The sequence below is a fragment of the Mustela nigripes genome, chromosome 8 (genome assembly GCF_022355385.1).
Source record: "Mustela nigripes isolate SB6536 chromosome 8, MUSNIG.SB6536, whole genome shotgun sequence".
Classification (NCBI taxonomy): Eukaryota; Metazoa; Chordata; class Mammalia; order Carnivora; family Mustelidae; genus Mustela; species Mustela nigripes.
This window is the reverse complement of record NC_081564.1, coordinates 48222042-48242017: the sequence shown is the minus strand read 5'-3', so window position 1 is coordinate 48242017 and position 19976 is coordinate 48222042.

Sequence of the window (19976 nt, the reverse complement as noted above, 5' to 3'; positions counted from 1 at the left end):
ATTCTGTGTGCTCGAAGTGGTGCCTAAATACATGGGCAGCACCGGGGAAATAATGGCTGGATGAAACCAATGGAATCCAAAAAAAGGTCTGTTTGTTCATCCTCACCATCTTCCATGAAGGACTCCAGAATCCAATCCTATAAATTCTGGCCCTGATTCTTTGGAAGAATACATCTTCCAATGGATATGCTCTGGATAACTATTGTTAAGAACAGTAGAGACTCTTTCAGATCCAGGGTGAGTCAAAAACAGGTTGGGGTGTCAGAACTTCGTATGCTTGAGAGAAATACAGCGTCCCCTTGTAACTGTCAGCTATAATCAGGACTGAGAATTTTTCAAACCTTCTCCTTTAGTGTGGTCTCTCCTGCTCTCCCTTCCCCACTCCACCCTGGGCCCATCCCCAAGCTGGTGACATTAGAAGTGGGGAGGATGGGACCGAGCTCAGTCATTCATTTCCTCCTAGGAACATTCAGGGTCATGGCAATCTAAATTATGGGTTTAACTTTAATTTTTTAAAGAGCAGGTTTAATGAGTTAGAATATTCTTTTGGCTTGGATTTATGATCCAGGCTAGGCCTAAACCTGTTTACCTGTGCTGAACACTATCGATGGTTCTGTTCCGCCAGCTCCACACTGGCTCTCTCTTCACTCTAGGGGTTGGAAGACTGCACGTTCAGTCTCCTAGGTCACCTTTGCCAGCTGTCCTCCTGGTGTGCCCTTCTAGCAAAAGGCTCTGGTGGGAGATTGTCAAGTGGGAAGAGGAAAACTCATATTGGTATGCCTCTGGGGGGGGGGCAGCTGGGGCTGAGGTGGTTACCTGTGGACACGGGCTCTAGCGTTGTTGCTGGCAATTTAGTAGAAAATAGGGGCACACTTCCTGCTTAGGAGTGACGTGGTTCCATCAGAGTTCCAGTCCAGTCCAGGAAGATCCAGTCCAAAAGATCCAGTCCAGGAAGGTGGTGCCTTCCTGATCCTAGATTAACAAATGGTCTCTCTTTGCTCTTCTACCACCCCTCCCTTCAACCTCAATTCCAGCTCCTCCATAACCAAGGTCTTTCCTTAAGGTTCATATAATAAATGCATGGAGTGGGGTTCTTGTTTCCTGACTGGATGTAGATTCACTGTTTGGATCCTAAATGTAGGCTTTGGTCTCTTTTCCAAATGTATAAACCATAATATGGTTATTCTCTAAAATCAAGGAATCACAAAGAAATTTCGTGTTGACAAGCTAACTAACCAGAAGTGGGTATCCCCTATGATTGGTTAGGGGTGTTCAGGTATTCATCAAGTCCCAGCGGATTTGGGGTGGGTGGTTACAAAAGTGATTGTCTTCCTGCATTATTACTAGAAATAACAGTCTGACTTCCTTCGAGTCTGACCTATCAAAGACAGGTTTCCTGGGTTCATGACAAAGGGATAGATAGCTGGTCATGGCTCAGAGTCATGTACTTTAAAAATTTTTTTTAATTGAGGTATGGTTGACATATGATGTTATATTAGTTTCTGATGTATGATATAGTGAATTGACAATGGTATTATGCAATGCTCACGATAAATGCAGTTACTGTCCTTCTACATTATTACAATATTTACTCTGTTCCCTGCATAGTACTTTTTGTCTCCCTGACATTTTATAATTGGAAATGTATCGCACTCCCCGCCCCCCAATCTTTCTGGTAACCACCAGTTCTCTGTATTAGATTCTGTTTGGTTTTTTGTTTTGTTTTGTTTTGTTTTATTTCAATTTCACATAAAAGTGAAATCATGGTATTTCTTTCTCTGACTTTAGTATGATACCCTCTAGGTCCAACCACGTTGTCAAGAATGGCAAGATTCTGTTCTTTTTTTAAAAAATATTTTATTTATTTATTTGACAGACAGAGATCACAAGTAGGCAGAGAGACAGTTGGGAGGGTGGCGCGGGCAGCAAGCTCCTTGCTAAGCAGAGAGGCTGATGCGGGTCTTGATCCCAGGACCCTGAGATCATGACCCAAGCCGAAGGCAGAGGCTTTAACCCACTTAGCCACCCAGGCACCCTTTTTGTAGCTAATATTGTTACACACACACACACACACACACACACACACACATCTTCTTTATCCATTCATCAATCAATAGGCACTTAGGTTGCCTTCATATCTTGGCTATTATAAATAATGCCACAATAAACATATGGTACATATATCTCTTTGAATCCATGTTTTCATTTTCTTCGGGAGAATACAAAGTGAAATACTGGATTGTATGGTATTTCCGACTTGAGGAAATCCTGTATTGTTTGCCACAGTGGCTGCACCAACAGTGTTAAGAGGATTCCCTTTTCTCCATATCCTTGCTAACACTGAATTTTTTGTCTTTTAGATACCAGCCGTCTCTGTAGATATGAGAATGATATCTCCCTGTGGTTTTGATTTGTATTTCCCTGATGATTAGTGATGTTGGACATTTTTCATGTGTCTATTGGCCATCTATAGATCTTTGAAAAGTCTACTTGGGTCATCTGCCCATTTTTTAATTGGATTTTTTTTTTTTTTTGGCTGTTGTAGGAGTTCTGTATATATTTTGAATATTAACCTCTTATTGGATATATCATTTGTAAATGTCTTTTTCCATTCCATAGGTTGCATTTTAGTTTTGTTGTTTTCCCTCACTGGGCAAAAGTTTTTGTTTGATATAGTCCCAGTAGTTTATTTGTGCTTGTTTCCCTTTCTTTAAGGAGCTCTATCCAGAAAAATGTTGCTAAGACCTATGTCTGAGAGATTATCGCCTATATTTTCTTTTAGTAGTTTTATGGTTTCAGGTCTTAGTTAGGTCTGCAATCCATTTGGAGTTTTTGTGTAGGGTGTAAGAAAGTGATCCAGTTCCATTCTCCTGCAGGCAGCTGTCCCATTTTCCCAGCACCATTTATAGTTGGGGGAACAACAGTTCCCCCATTGTATAGTTTTTGTCTCCTTTTGTTGTAGATTGACTATATAAATCCATGTGGATTTATTTCCAGGCTCTCCATATATATGTATATATATCTGCCCATACCCCCCTGACCCCCGGCTTGTGCTCTCTCTTTCTCTCAAATAAAATCTTTAAAAAACCCACAAAAACTCAACAGCTTTGGTATTTAGGGGAAGTTCTGTTTTTATATATGGTCTGGCCATCGTCCCCTTATATATTTACTCTTTCAGAGGTAATGGTCTTATGGAACCTCTTTCCTGCTAACCTTGGGCAAGAATGTTGGCTCTAAGCCAAGGCTACAAGCTTAAGTAAAAGACAAGACAGCCATCTTGGATCTCTTAAGAATTTCAAGTCAGATCATAAGCAACAGAGAGTGAGAGTTGGTATCAAAAGAAAGATTTGGCATTGCACCCTCTGCCAAAAACTCAGAATTGCCTGGTCAGTCAACCTACTTTCTTAAGATCTAAAGTTCTAATTAAAACCTAGCAAAATGTGGAAAGCAAATTTTAATAGCTACATACATTGACAGTTTTGTTTTTGATTTGCTTTTTTTTTTAGAATTCCATTTTAGGGAGTTTGCAGAGATTTCTAGTAACCCTTGAGCAAGGCTGCACACATTTGATCTCTTTGTCAGTTTTGGTTTCAAAAAAAAAAAAAGAAAAAACTTTGTATGAAAGTCCCCAAAGGATTTAACACTACACTTATATTGCATGGCATGGTGGGATGTGGAATGGGGCCAGTGTGTGTGGAATGGGGCCTCAGCAATGCTCTTTGCATGACGTAATTATAAATCAAAATACATCTCTGACAAGTGTAAACATTTGAGCCCACACAATTGATTCTGCATTATGTCATTTTCAGCTAAGTCGTGGCTTGTAAAAAATACAAAGTTTTCTGCTAACGAACTCATTGCTTCTATAAATAATTTTCTATTTTGTCATAGCAGCTCTGGGTTTCTTCATGAATTCACTGAGTACCAGTGGACACAGGATGGGAGAAAGAACATGACAGAGTTATTACACAAACCCATTGCTTTGGCAAAAGATCAGAAGAAAATACAAACACGGAGCCTTGCTATCTCCAGATTAAAGCTACAAAACTATGAAGTAGCATTTGCCTTTTTATTCTTCTTACTTTGCAGCCTAAAATGATCTAGATCATACTCACTTTGTGGAACGCAACCACCTCTGAATCTAGATGCCTTTTCAACTGGCAAATGGTACTAAGTTCTTTAGAAATCCCTTTGCTGGATTGACTGCTATTCTCAGCTGTCATTTGCGATTGTGACATAGCACTGGCTCAAGTGTTTAAGCAGGTTTTTTTGTTTTGTTTTGTTTTACTACTTCTGGAGACAAAGAAGTGTTCCTGTCATTTGATAGCCTTGAAGCAGAAGCAGAGGCTTCAAAGGACACCCTGGAGAGTCAAGGGAACAGGTTCCCCAGCTGCTTCCTGAATGATGCATTTCATTTAAACTCATTCCAAAACCATTGGCATCCCCAGCAAAAGGCCCCATGAAATCTATCTGGAGGTGGCATGCCTTAAAGGAGGTCCCCCCCCCCTTTGGGTTGTTTTTTTCTTAGCCTGTGTTTGCTGGAAGTGTGTCTTTTAGGCTGCTCCTACAGCCATGCAAATACACATAGACATGCCAAATGCCCAGACACATGTATGTGCCTTGACATGTGGGCATTTGCCATTTTTGGTCACACGTAGTAATCTATTTGTGATGTGAAGTTTCTTCAGGATGCCACTGTAGTCGATCAACTCCACATTAGCTAAATTGAAGTATAAAGGTAGACATTTTAGGGGTTTTATTAAGGAAAGGGCCATTTTACTGTGAGTCTCCCTTCCCCCACCCCAAATGTGTCTTTCACCTGAACCACACAGTGTGATGCCTTTATTTCTGTAAGGAGGATTCATGCATTGCTCACTGAAGCCCCTCTAGCTTAAAGGGCTTTCCTTTTGACCCTTTAAGCCATAAGCAAGATGCAACAGCTGGGGGGTGGTTTTTTAATTTAATTTGGTTAAACTGTGTGATCTTTGGGAAAGCATGAAGCAGTTATTTGGATCTTGGCTTTGACCGTGACCTCCTTGGCGATCTCTGCCCCTTCCCCTTCTAGTCCTCTCTCCATTTCCACCTCAATAAAAAGGGAGGCTACAAGGTTGACACCCAGGGGGCTCGACCTTGCTTTGGAGAATATGGCAGAATACCCAGGCTGCCAAATTCCTGATGATCAGAGAGGTCTTGCTGAGGACCAATTTAAACTGGAAAGCACATAAGCTTCATTGGGCTATTTCAAAGTTCACGCAGCTTTAGCGCTAATCCTCTTAACATATTAGCCAAGTGACTCACATACCACAGTGGCAGTGGTGCAAAGTCCTCTTGAATTTTATTTACATTTCTCTGCATGGTAGAGTGCCAGTCAGTTAATTCTCTTCTGAGATGCCTTCCTCACTCTCATGTCCTGCCCCAAGGTGGTAGAAATTATTGGAAGGCCAAACTGCTTATGCTAACGTATTTGAAGATTTTACATAACACTGCTTTCCCAAAGTCCTGGAACACTTGCAGTACATTGGCTTAGAGATCACCACCCCCCCACTTCTGCAAAGGATAACATCTTGGCTGTAGACAAGGTAAGCATTTCCAGTATGAATGTTTAATGAAGATGAAGTCCGTATGCAGCATGCTGTTTATTTTACTTTCTAATAAACCCATGCTCAGCAATAGTCTTATGACTGCTGCGACTTCTTGCCACAATTTTTCAGCTGCTGCTTTGCTCAAAAGAAATTTCTTTCAAGATTACCATTCTTACGATAAACTACCTAAAGCATGAAGAATCCAAGGTTGTGAAGAAATGAGCTAAAAATAAACCCCTAAGAAATTTTTTTAACCTTCAAGTACCATGTGCAAGTTCATATATAACAATGCAAGTGTGCAAGCTCCAAGGTTATCAGGATACATTTTCTTTTTTAAAAAAGATTTTATTTATTTATTTGTCAGAGAAAGAGAGCGCGCACAAGCAGGCAGAGTGGCAGGCAGAGGCAGAAAGAGAAGCGGGCTCCCTGCTGAGCAAGGAGCCCGATGCAGGACTCAATCTCATGACTCTAGGATCATGACCTGAGCCAAAGGCAGGGGCTTAACCCACTGAGCCATTCAGGCGCCCCATCAGGACACATTTTCAATTCCAAATGGGTCTAGAGATGTTGTAGACACCACTCAAAAAATTCATCATTGAATAAAAATACTGTGTGAGTAAAGAGCTAGGAACCAGAAAAAGACAGACTTGAAATGCTAGAAGCAGTAAGAAAGAATGGAAGACCCCAGAGGCAATGGAGCAGATTTAAAAGATATGTTCCAGGGGTGCCTGGGTAGCTCAATCAGTTAAGCATCAGACTCGTTTTTCGTTGTTGTTGTTTTGGTTTTTGTTTGGCTCAGGTCATGATCTTGGGGTCATGAGATCAAACCCCACGTGGGGCACCACCCTGGGCATGCAGCCTGCTTGCGATTCTCTCCCACCCTCCATGCCCTGCTTGTACTTGTTCTTTTCCTCTCTCAAAAACAAGTACCTAAATAAAAATGCTTGTTTACTAAAAAAATATTCCAGGTTTGTCTCAGCTGCTAGCTGTTTGGACATTTTATACCAGGAGGGTGAAGTAACTTGCACAAGGTCACATAGCCATGGTTATGATGGCCATTCATTGAGGACTTACATGCTAGCCGACTGTGTTAGGATATATGTATATATATATACACGAATATATCCTATATACACATATAACAACATATAATGTTGTTATAAATGGCAATTTTTTATGGCTGAGTAATATTCCTTTACATACACACCACATCTTTATTCACGTATCCATCAATGAACATAAGTTGTTTCCACATTGTGGCAGTTATAAATGCTGCAGTAAACAAGAGGGTATAGATATCTTTTCAAATAAGTGTATTCATTTTCTCTTTGGGTAAATACCCAGAAGTGGAATTACTGGATCACAAGGTAGCTCTGTTTTCATTTTTTGAGGAACCTCCATACTGTTTTTCTCAGTGGTTGCACCAATTTTCATTCCCACCAATAGCGTATGGGGAGTTCCCTTTTCCCCACATCCTTGTCAAAACTGGTTTTTTCCTTCTTGATTCTAGACATTCTAACAGGTGTAAAGATGGTATCTTATTGTTTTGATTTGCATTTTCCTGGTGATGAGTGATACAGAGCATCTTTTCATGTATCTGTTGACCATCTGTATGTCAGCTTTGGAAAAATATCTTTCAGAACCTCTGCCCATTTTTTAATTGATTTTTTTTCTTCTGTTCTATGAAGTGTTTGTTTAGGATAGTAAGGCCTTATTAGGTATATGATTTGTGCATATCTTCTGTTCAGTAGGTTGCCTTTTCATTTTGTTACTGAGTCCTTTTGCTCTGCAGAAGTTCTTCAGTTTGATCTAGTTCCCTTTAACTTTTTGCTTTTGCTGCCTTTCCTTTTAGAGTCAGATCCAAAAAACTCTTACTGAGACCAATGTCAAGGAGCTTATCACCTATGTGTGTTTTGTTTTTGTTTCTGGTGGCTTAAAATGACAAAATTTTTTTCCCAGTTCTAGAAACCAAGCCTGAAATTCGTATCACTGTGCTGAAATCAAGCTGTTGCCAGGGCCATGTTCCCTACAAGGCTACAGGAGAGTGTGGCTTCTTGCCTCCTCCAGCTTCTGTGGCTGCCAGCATTCCTTGGCTTGGGGCCACATCACTCTAATCTCTGCCTATGTGATCACATGGCTGTTTCTTCTTTGTGTGTCAAATCTCACTCTGTCTCTCCTTTTCTAAAGACATTTGTGATTACATTTGGGGCTTACCCAGATGAGAATAAATTTCCCCATCTCAAGATCTTTACATGTCTTAAGAAATTCTCCAACTAATCACAGATGCTAAGCACAGACTTTTCTTTTTTTCCTCCATATGAGATAATTTTCACAGGTTCCATGAATTAGGACGTGAGTGTCTTTTGGGGAGGGGTCATTATTTAGCCTACTACACAAGTCATGAGATCATAAGAGCTTTCAAGAGATTTTCACATAAGAGTGTTATTGTTAATTCTACTTATTTTTAAGTGATACAGATTTTTTTTAAATTACTATTTTAATAGCAGTCATATCAGTTAGAAATTGCATTCAATTACTTGTTATGGAGTGTCCTAGATTGACTACCCTTTTCAGAAAAGGTGACTTAGACAAAACAAACTGAGGGTTGCTGAAGGGAGGGGGTCAGGAGAGGGTGGGGTTATGGACATTAGGGACGGTATGTGCTATGCTGTGAAGTGTGTAAATCTGGCAATTCACAGACCTGTATCCCAGGGGATAAAAATAATTATATGTTTATTAAATAAAAAACAAATAAATAAATGAGAAAAAAAAAAGGTGACTTAAATAAGATAGAAATTTTTCTTCTGTGTGGGAGCATTTATAAGTAGGCATCCCCGGACTAACTAGTATGTGCCTCTAAAAAATCATTGAGGACCTGGTATTTTTCCTTTTTTTTTTAAATTTTTTATTTCTTTTCAGCATAAGAATATTCATTGTTTTTGCACCCCACCCAGTGCTCCATGCAATATGTGCCTTCCCTAATACCCACCACCTGGTTCCCCCAACCTCCCACTCCCCGCCCCTTCAAAACCCTCAGATTGTTTTTCATAGTCCACTTCTATGCTGTGTCACCTGGATTCCATCCTCAGGGCTACTTCATGTTTCAAGATGGTGGCTGAACCCCCAGGCATTACATCCAGATACCAAGCATCAGAAGGGCATAACATCAACTTACAGCCTAATATCTGGAACATACTAGGTGTACTGATATGTGAAGTTGGAACGTTTGGTTTTCTACCTGGGCCACGTTAGCCAATTTAATTTTTTTTTTTTCCCTTAAGATTTTATTTATTTATTTATTTGACAGAGAGAGAGAGAGAGAGATCACAAGGAGGCAGAGAGGCAGGCAGAGAAAGGAAGGGAATCAGAGTCCCTGCTGAGCAAAGAGTGGGGCTAGATCCCAGGACCCTGGGATCATGACCTGAGCAGAAGCAGAAGGCAGAGGCTTTAACCCAATGAGCCACCCAGGCACCTCCCAATTTACTTTTTTAAGAAGGGGAGACAGTGGGGCGCCTGGGTGTCTCAGTGGGTTAAGGCCTCTTGCCTTCGGCTCAGGTCGTGATCCCTGGGTCCTGGGATCGAGCCCCGCATTGGGCTCTCTGCTCGGCAGGGAGCTTGCTTCCTCCTCTTTCTCTCTGCCTGCCTCTCTGCCTACTTGTGATCTCTGTCTGTCAAATAAATAAATAAAATCTTTTAAAAAAAATTAAAAAAAAAAAAGAAGGGGAGACAGATGTTGGACATCAATTAGCAGTCTTTTCACAGTAATAAACATCCTTAAAACTTTTTTGATCCATTTAAAACTGTTTGAGGAATAATTGACTTTCAACATTGTTTTTCAGGTGTACTACATAGTGATTCAATATATTATGAAATGGTCACAGTCTTGTTACCATCTGTCACCAGAGCTGTTAAATAATTACTTATATTCCTTATGCTGTATGTTATTTTCTCATTTCTTATAAATGGAAGGTTATATCTCTTAACCCCCTTTGCCTATTTCATCCATCCCCCTACCTTCTCTCCTCTGGTGACCATCGGCTCTCTATGAGTCTGTTGTGTTTGTTCATTTTTTTTTTTCTTAGTTTTTTGCATGTAAGTGAAGTCCTCTCTTATTTGTCTTTCTGACTTAGTCTAATACTCTCTAGGTCCATCCATGTTTTTGAAAATGGCAAGATTTCATTCTTCTAATGGCTAACATTCCATTGTGTGTACATATGCATGAGTGTGTTGTATCCACACACACACACCACATCTTTATCCATTCATTGATCGGTGGGCATTTAGATTGTTTCCATATCTTGTCTATTTTAAGTAATGTTTTGATGAACATAAGGATACATGTCTTTTTGAATCAGCATATTCATTTTCTTCAGGTAAGTACCTAGAATTGGGATAACTGGATCGTATGGTAGTTCTGTTTTAATTTCTTGAGGAACCTCCATACTGTTTTCCATAGTAGCTGTATCAATTTATATTCTCACTAACAATGCATGGGGGTAACCTTTCCTGCCACATCTTCACCAATCCTTGTTATTTCTTGACTTCTTGATAATAGCCATTCTGACAGGTATAAGGTGTTATTGTGTAACTGGGAACTTGCTGGCTTAGCGGAGAAGCTGAAGAGTGCAGGAACTGTGTTTTCTGCCAGTGTTAGCAAGGCAGAGTGAGAATACAGAAATGGCACCAGTGCCTCTAAGATGAATGAAGGGATCTTCATGCCCTTGTTTTTGAGCAGGGCGTTGAATTGAATCAGTTTGCAGGTGCCTTAAGAGTGGGATCTCCATTGCCTACAGCCCTTTGGATCTCTTGGACATAAGCCTTGTTCTTCAAAGCTAGATGTTTTAGGGGTTTTGTGTCTCTACTGCAGATCCCATGGGTTATGGTGCCAGCTGAAGAACACCAGTGCCTCACCTCTGAGGGATCTTTTGCTATGTGAGATCCTTCTTGATTGTGGCTCACTGTGCTTGGGGTGAGGTATTTGGTAACACCATAGCTCTGCCTCTCCTACCCATCTATCTGTGTTGCCCCTTTATTATTTTGAAGTAGCTGTTCAGCTAGTTTTCAGGTCTTTTTCAGAGGAAATCTTTCCATCTGTAACTGTAGGTTTGTCTATGGAAGGAAGTGATTTCAGGATCTCCTCTGCCACATCTTAGACGCCAAGCTACATACGTTTTTTAGAATCTTTAAAATCGCCCAAAACAATAAAGATGATTACATTATTTTTAAAGTTGTAAAAACCAGGCTTGGAGAATTATCTGCCCATTGTCACTCACACAGATTATAAATGGCAGGTCTGAAATTCACAATCAGGTTTGTCTAATTTCAAAATCCCTTTTTAATTATGCTGTGTTGCATTCACACAGCTGGCAAAAACTCTGATGGGTTTTGATAAACATGAAGAAATAGTTTCAACCATCTATTTTCCCTTTTCCCTTCAGGTATAACAAAAAATACCCACTCTGTATGTCAAGAGAGAGTAACATTGGAGAATTTATTTGTTCAGACTCAGAAGACAACTTCCAGTAGAAAGGAAGGAGCCCAGAAATGAAGAGTGAAGTGTTGGAGTATGTGCCACTGTATTAAAAAACCCACTTATATTTAGACCAGTTGGAAAGTGGAAACAAGTATAAATGAAAAGTCTGTTATTTTAAAATAATATCTTAAAGGAATGAAAGATTCCATGTGTAAATTGGAAAACTCTGCCATCTTCAAATAGACACCAAAAAATGTGGATCATGATACTTGGTGTTGGAAAATAAAAAGTAAAAATTATAAGGTTTAGAATGCACTTCCTTGTATGTGTGGTCACCAATGGCTGTTACTCATATTTTATAAGTTAGACTGAAGAGATTGATTGGTACGTTACTAGCTAGAGCTAGAAACACTGATCTAAAGAGTTCATAAGATGGGAGGACCATTGGACCCATTTTAGAGATGGTGCAATGAGAAGACCTTTGGCCTTGAAATTAGATGTGTTTCTGTCACAGCTCTACAATGTGTGACAGTGGGAGGGTACTTAGCTTCCCTCTATCTTAGTTTTCATTTCCAAAGTGGGGCTCATAATGCCTACCTCAAAGTTTAACATGAAGTGTGATAATATATATAGAAGTACTTAGCAGTTAGTGGCATATGGTAGAAACTCAGAAACATGACCTGTCTTTACCATCCCATTAGGTCTTATTCATATCCCTTGTTTCACAGTTGAATTCCATTTATCCTATAGAAGCGGTCAGTAGAAACAGATGGGCCATTCACCATCTTTGTCATGATGATTTTTCAAATGGCTGTGGATGTACAAGGTCTGCTTGAGCCTCAGACATGTCCTCTCCACTCCAAACCATCATATCGGTTCTGATATGTCTTATTTTCACTTTTGAATATTTTTTAAATAACATATCACTAGTTTTGGGATATAATATAACTAAGAATATATTAAGAGGTTTAACTATATAGTTAGTGGTGGATTCAAATCTCATATTCAGCATTTAAAATTTCTATGATTGGGAGAAATATATTTGTCCTTCTATGATTCCATTTTTCTCATTTGTAAAATTAGGGTAACAATAATGCCTAACTCATTTCTGTGAGTTAATGAAGTCCTTGGAAATAATATCCAGGAAGTAATAAACACTAATTAGTGCAAGCTGTCATAATATCATATTTAAGAATGAGAACTTATCACCTAGGATTATCATAACTATCTGAGTGTTCCAGGCATTTGACATGTTCTTTCAACTCTTCTCCATATACAACTCTTATTTGTATATGGATGTCTGTGAACCGTATGTGGCTATTTTCATAGAAATAGGTGATCTAGTTGGATATATGTGGTCTCAATTTTGTTCAATGCTGCCAGGTTGAACATCTTTGCTCTTCTGTGATCTCAGGTTAAACTGATGAGAAATTTTTGGTCCTACAGTCCATCTGTTTTTCCATTTGGGATGTCTACCTCTTGCTGGATTATAGGAATTCCTAACATATTCTTTTTTTTTTCCTCCCAAAGATTTTATTTATTTACTTGACAGAGATAGAGAGATCACAAGTAGGCAGAGAGACAGAGCAGGGGGTTGTGGGGGGAAACAGGATCCCCGCTGAGCAGAGAGCCCAATGCTGGGCTCAATCCCAGGACCTTGAGACCATGACCTAAGCCAAAGGTAGAGGTTTAACCTGCTGAGCCACCCAGGTGCCCTTTCCTAACATATTCTAGGTCTGAATCCTTTGTTAGTTATAAACATTGAGAAGCAGTGTTGCATTGCCATTACTAGTACAATGTTAAGTCAGACTGCCTTGGTTCAAATGTTGACTGCTAATTCACTAGCTTTGTGACCTTGCTCAAGTTCCTTCACCCCTCTGGGGTTCAGTTTCCCCATAAAATGAGATGAAAACAGTTACCTCCCTCATGGAGAACAATGAGGACTAAATGGGTCAATGCCTGCAAACTACTTAGAATGGAACCTGAGTTGTCTTTTGGAAACCTTTGATATGCCTAATACAGTGATTTTTCAGTTTTGTTTTTTGACATGAATTTTTTACCTTATTCTTATACTTACTTAACTTCATTCATTCATTCTCCATCATGAAATTTTGTATTCTTTGAGTCAGAAGGCACATCTTGGTAATTTTTCATTTTCAAGGCCTTCATAAACAGCCTGACCTATAGAAGTGTTCATTAAATGTTAACAGAATGAATGCATGGATGGATGCTTTTGGTGTCCTATCAACTCTGTTGGTACTAAAGTCCCCTTTCGTTTTCTTAAGATATAGCTATGTGACACCTGAAGGGCAGATTACTTTCTTTTACTATGCCTATGATTAAATCTGTAGAGGGACTCCCTTTGGGGATTTATAACAGCTTGGCTTCTGAGACCTAGTCTCTTACTTAAAATTTCAACAGGACTAAATGCTTCCCACATATTACAACTGTCTGCAAAGTTAAGACCTTTATTCCAGTCACATCATGTGGGTCAATTCTTGAAGCTTTAGATGTCCCTGTGGTATGTGAATGGAAAGACATCCACTGATCTCTTGATAAAAATTCTATAAGTAGGGACCAAGGAGACCTGCCCAGAGCCCAGAATGAATTGTAGGTGGACTTAGGATGAGCCATTCCATCCCAATTTACAGATTAATTGTCTGGGTTTTTTTTTTTTTTTAACTTAAAATCCCACAAATATTTAGATTATCTCAAAAAGTGACCTTGAGTTTCAAGATCTTCTGGACTCCTCTAAGAAAAATGTTTCCAACCTTGGCAATTTCCCTTTACTTGGCATTGAGCTTCAGTGTTGATAAAAATCAATAGAATATTTCACAGAACAAAAAATAAATGACAAAAGGTATGTATTTACACAATTAAGAAGGACTGAGAAAATGGAAGGAGGAATGAAAACAAGTTGACACCCAAGAAGTGACCTTGAATGATAATTAATATTGTTTTTGCAATATATTAAAATCTAGTAGGCCCTTTTTTCATAATTCATATACTAAATGTTTAGCTAAAACTGTGAGGATAAATGGAAAATAACATAGGAACATAAATATTGCCAAAGCAATAGAAAAGATGTATAGCGAAATATTTGCTATTATTATTAATGTGTAAATGAAAATGTGTGGCCACTAAATTCTCATATAGGATTACCATTAGTGCATTTTTTTTTAAAGATTTTATTTATTTATTCGACAGAGAGAGATCACAAGTAGGCAGAGAGGAAGGCAGAGAGAGAGAGAGGAGGAAGCAGGCTTGCTGCTGAGCAGAGAGCCTGATGCGGGACTCGATCCCAGAACCCTGAGATCATGACCTGAGCCGAAGGCAGAGGCTTTAACCCACTGAGCCACCCAGGTGCCCCTCATTAGTGCATTTTTATTTATTCTACCTGACCTAGTAAGTAGAAGACTTTCAATGGAGATGAACCATAGAGAACATGGATATAATACAAAATGTTTCCTCTTCAGTCTGTCAGTGTCTTTTGCTTTTTGACTGTCTTCCATCAAGTTACCTTAATGAATTTTGCAATTTTTGGCTAATGGATGGGGATTAGTACTTAGCAACTAAAAAACTAAAAAAACAAACAACAAAGCAAAACAAAAAAAAGTACCTATATTGTTTCCGTTCCTTCTCTGATTTTTTTCTGGCTCTCCTACGTAAATCACATTAATGTAGCCTATACTTGGGTTGAACAACACAGTTGTGGGTTTCATTAATTTTTTTTTAAAGATTTTTATTTATTTATTTGACAGAGATTACAAGGAGGCAGAGAGGCAGGCAGAGAGAGAGAGAGAGGAGGAAGCAGGCTCCCTGCTGAGCAGAGAGCCCGATGCAGGGCTCGATCCCAGGACCCTGAGACCATGACCTGAGCCAAAAGCAGAGGCTTTAACCCATGGAGCCACCCAGGCGCTGTGGGTTTCATTAATTATTTCCAACTGAGTCTTTCCTCTCCTGCTCTAAGCAGAACTATGCAGACTCAGATTTCTTCTCATCCCTCCATTGCACAGGACTTTTGAGGTTTATTAGTAATAAATAAGGACTAAACTGGCAATGCATGGACTTCCTCAGCCTTCTTCTTTCCCATTCGTGCATTCATTCAGCAAACAGCAATTAAGTGCCAAATAGAGGACAGTTATTTACTGCTAGAAATGCAGAGATGAATAAAATTTGGTCCTGTCCTTAAGGAACTGAGGTCAAGTGAGAGACAAACTGTTACTCTATTGTGAGTTGAGTGTTTTGGGTGCGATGGGAGAAGGTCTGAGAGGCAACCTTACCTGTCCTAAAAGGGGAAGGAGTGGGAGGAAAGTCTTACTGCCAGAGAAGGGAGTAAACTGAGCTTCCAAGAATGAAGAAGTATTAGTCTTTGGAGAAGTGAACTAAGAGCATTCCAGACCTTGGGGAATCATGTGAACAATAACTCAGAGGTATAAAACCCTGCATCTGAAAACAAATCTCTCCATATTTACAGGAGTAGTCCTTCTACTTACTAGGTCAGGAGACCAGGAGAGTTAGGAAAGGACAAGGATGGAAGGGACATTATCATGCTCAATTATCTGCACTTAACTGTGAGGACAGCAGGGAACCATCCAGGGTTGGCACATAAGAATGACCTAGAAGGTGTAGGCTTCCCTCCATTTAAAGAGAGAAAGGGGTTGATGGCAGAACTGAAATATAAAGGATAAAAGGAGGAGCTATTGATAGTTCCAGGTTGGACTTAAGTATCCAGGGTGGGTGGTGTCTGATATTTTGAGGGGGAGAAGATATTTGGGAGGAAAGATGAATTCCATTAGGGATGTTTTGCGTTTCAGATACAAGTGCTACCTGTCCATCATCTAGGTGACCTCAACAGGTAGATATCATAGACCCACGTGTATCTGAACAATCGGATTGTAGTGTGCAGGTTGTAATTACAGCTTCTGAGTAGTAATGCTAGAACTCACATGCTCAGTTAGGAAATGAAATTTACCTTAAAGCTTCTCCTTTCTTTCCCTCAATGTCTAGTATTCCCTGTGCTCTTAATTACTATGGGTAGATGGAAGGGTAAATCCCTTCTTAACAATGCCTGGCTCAGTCAGATAAGAACCATAACTGAGGTGGATGCCTTAAGCTTAAGGAAACCAACAGCCAATAGGATTGCCCTTGAGAGGCACTGCTTAGGATGGGCCTGCCTACTCCCAGCAGGGAGCTAGTGATACATGTAACAAAAGGTTGGTCTAAAAATGGGGGGGGGGGGGCGCTTTGCATGTGTTACTGCCTCAGGTGAGGACTACTTTTTAGTTTTGTGCTTAGTCGGGAAAACCCCTGACAGAAATTGGGTCCCTCTCCCATAGTAATTTAAGGCTTTTAAATATAATCTCCTAATTCTTGCAGAGAGCACTCTCTGATGAGTGGGGCATTGTCTGTGTTGAAGTAGGTCCTTCTCCAGTGAAGATGTTCTGGGATGGTGAGGATGTGTGGCCTAGAGTGGGAAAATGTATCCATGGGTTGGCTTTTAGGTCTGAAGTGCTGTGATGAAGTAACCTACTCCCAGGTCCCCTCCTTTCAATGACCCACAGGTGTTAGAGCAGCTCCCTGCCCCCATGCTATAGGTTCCTTGAAGGGTGACCACCTCTTCCAGTACATGCTCAGTCAACAGTAGTTCATGACAGGCTAGAGCTGTTAAGGTGATGGCATGTTCCAACTACTCCTGTAGTCCCCTCCTGAGGGTGTGTTCTGACCGCCCCCCTTTCTCCCTGCGTAGGAATTCTGGGTTGGTTGGTACAAGTTCTGGGAACCAGAACATCATCCATACTATGTTCCCTGATAACTCAGGGAAGAAGCCAGTTCATTTCTTATTTGTTCTTCTACCCTGTTGTGGACTGGTAGTGTCTCCTCCCCAACCCCAAATTCATACAGTGAAATCTTCACCCTCACTCTGATGGTATTTGGAGATGGGGCCTTTGGTAGGTAATTTGGAATAGAGTAGATCATGTGAGTGGTACCTTCATGGTGAGATTAATGCCCTTATAAAAAGAGGGCGCATGGGACCCTTTTCTGCTCTCTGTCATGTGAGGATAAAAAGAGGTGGTGACCATCTGCAAATGAGTAAGTTTATCCAACAGCTACTGGGTCTGATAGCACCCTGATCTTGGATTTCCAGCCTCTAGAACTGTGAGAAATTAAGCATATGTTCTCAAGCCATTCAATCTGTAAGAGTTGTTAGGTATTTGTTAGAGAAGCCTAAACTAAGACACACATCAATGGAAATGTTATTCCAGGAGAATTGTTTCTCTTCACACAGATCCTTGACCCAAGCTAGCCCAGCACACTTGCCTATTTGCAGCATTGCTGGGATGTGTCAGAGGCCTTAGTCTTCTTCCTGCTAGAAAACCCCTATGCTACTTTTGCCAACAGACCAACCCTCCTTTGAACATGCACATTAAAGTGGACAGGAGATTGCTAAACTGCACAAATTGAGCTAAAACTCTCCCAGAAGGTGCCTGTTACCTCTCCGGGGCAAGCAGTGCTGCTTGTCCTTCACTCATATAACTAAGTGAAGCAGTCTCATTATCCTTCCTGCAGTAGGGAAAATGTCTCTTCAGTGACTTCTCCTGCTCCTAGGCGTATGAACAGTTGATCTGGCAAGGCATCTACTTGCAAAAGTCTCGGGCTTGGGAGGAAGAAGTGAACAGAACACAGATCTTGAATAAGTGCTCCCAGGGTGAGATGACAGGGTTAGAAGTTCTTAAATGACTAATATTTAGGGAACATCAATGGAGAAGGGGAGGGGGGGCAAGAGAACAGGATGTGGACAAGGATAGAGCAGAGAGAGCAAAAGTTGTGCAAAGTGCCAACTGGGAGAGTTTCAAGGAAGCAGTGGTCTAAGGTGGAGCATCAGACACTCAGGAATTTAAGTGAGACAAAGGCTTAAAAGTGTTTTGTTTTATAGCTAGACTCAAAAGGCAACATGGAGTCTTAGCAGTTGTGTTCATAGTAGGGCTCTGTGAGCAGTAGGCTGAAATAAAGGTATATGTGTGTAAGGTGTATATATATATATATGTATATATACATATATATGTAATAAAGATGTGTGTGTGTGTGTGTGTGTGTGTGTGAGAGAGAGAGAGAGAGAGAGAGAGAAAGAAAGAGAGAGACAGAGACATTAACATTTTGTGAGAATCCGGGCCAAACACGCTTGGAGATGCAGAGTAAAATGGGATCCTGGTAGAGGAGAAAGCAGTGTGGCCAGAATGTGCAAATTACAGGGACCAAAATTACCCTTGGAAGTTTCAGAGAGGTTGCAGGGCCTGCCCCCTCCTTCTCTCAACTCTGCCTTTGTCACGGCTACTCCTAATGTAGCTCACAGTACAGGCCAGGAGGAGAGAAGTGCCTGGGGAGGGAGTAAAGGCATGATTTCAGGAAAGTTGCCTAAAGGAGGGGAAAGAAAGAGATATAATCCTAAACCTGGAAGGGACAGACAGGGATTGCTGGAAAAGGATTAAAACAAGTTAAAATGTAAATAATTTAATCAACACTTCAACAACTTAACTGACTGGATGTTTATTTTTTTGACTCCATGTTTAAAAAAAAAAATTGGATGGACCAGTTTATTTAGGCATCTCATAGATGTTATTAAACAACCACAGGTTTTTTGTCTGTTTGTTTTTTGAAAAAGAAAAATGAGCCCATCTATATGGTTTTATTGTTCTCAGCCATTTTTAAGGCTTTATATTGCCAAAACAAGCAGTTAATTTCGCTTGTTTAGTCAACCAGCCAGTCATTTCAGGAGGAAAACAAGGCCTTCAGAAGAGTAATGTTTCAACACACGAGCCCCAAACCCCAGCTGTTTGGCTGGACTTTACACTATTTTTTTTTTTTTTTTTTTTTTTTTTGGTAATATTGGCATTGAAAGACCTAGATCTTGTGGACTAGCATGGAAATGAAAGAAAGGCTGTTAAAATGTGAATAGTAGTTGAGGAGTATAGCAAAAAAAGATAATCCTACAATATCTCCTCCTGATATAGCGATGGTTTCTGTAAAGCTTTGTATTTGATTGCATGATTTCCCATAAAATCACAGGGAGAGAAGAGGGGCAGGCATGAGCATTATTTACATTTCTGAGAAGTAGAAACGAGAGCCTCAAGAAATTACATGTTTGGAGCAATTCCAAGGCAGCACATCGTGGGCAGGACCAAAACAAAGCTAGTGCCTTTCAAAATCCCACTCTAGGCTTCATCTATGATTTCCATGTTGTAATGAAACAGTCTTCCTCTAGTGGCGTGCACCCTGTGGGCTCTCAGTGCTTATTTGTTGAAGATGGTAGTAATGATCTCAATAATGATCATCATCTGGAATGAACAAATGGTAAGTAGCCAAAGGGAGTAGACTGAGAGAGAAGTGTTTATGGAATTTTATTGTTAGGCATAATGGTGCAAATGTAAAAACACTGGAACATCAAAAGGAGGGAAATGTTGGAGAGCGGGCCTATCTCCATTTCAGTTTAGTTCAACTTTGATTTTTTTTTTTTTTTTTTTAGGAAACTGAAATAAATGGAGTGTTTTAAAATTAGTTCTTAACAAAATTAGTTCTTACTGGAAGAGGGACATGATGACATTTTTGATAGAAAGCAACTGATAAAATTCCAAGTGGGGAATACCCATTAAAACCGAGCCTCGAGTAGAACAACCAACAGATGCGAAAACTCTTCACCCTGAGGTCGCGAGGAAATGAATTAATGATTTCACAGGCAGCTCCTTCTCTGTCAGTCATGTAAGAAAACTTGAGGCAGTACTGGAATGCCCATAGCAAGCCATTCACTTGGCATCTGACTAATGGGAGTGTTAACCCTCAGATGTAATGTTGGCCTGAAGACTTCAGCGATGTTCTCTGCTACTACATCCACAAGATGATACATAGCAGAGAAGCTTTGGTTA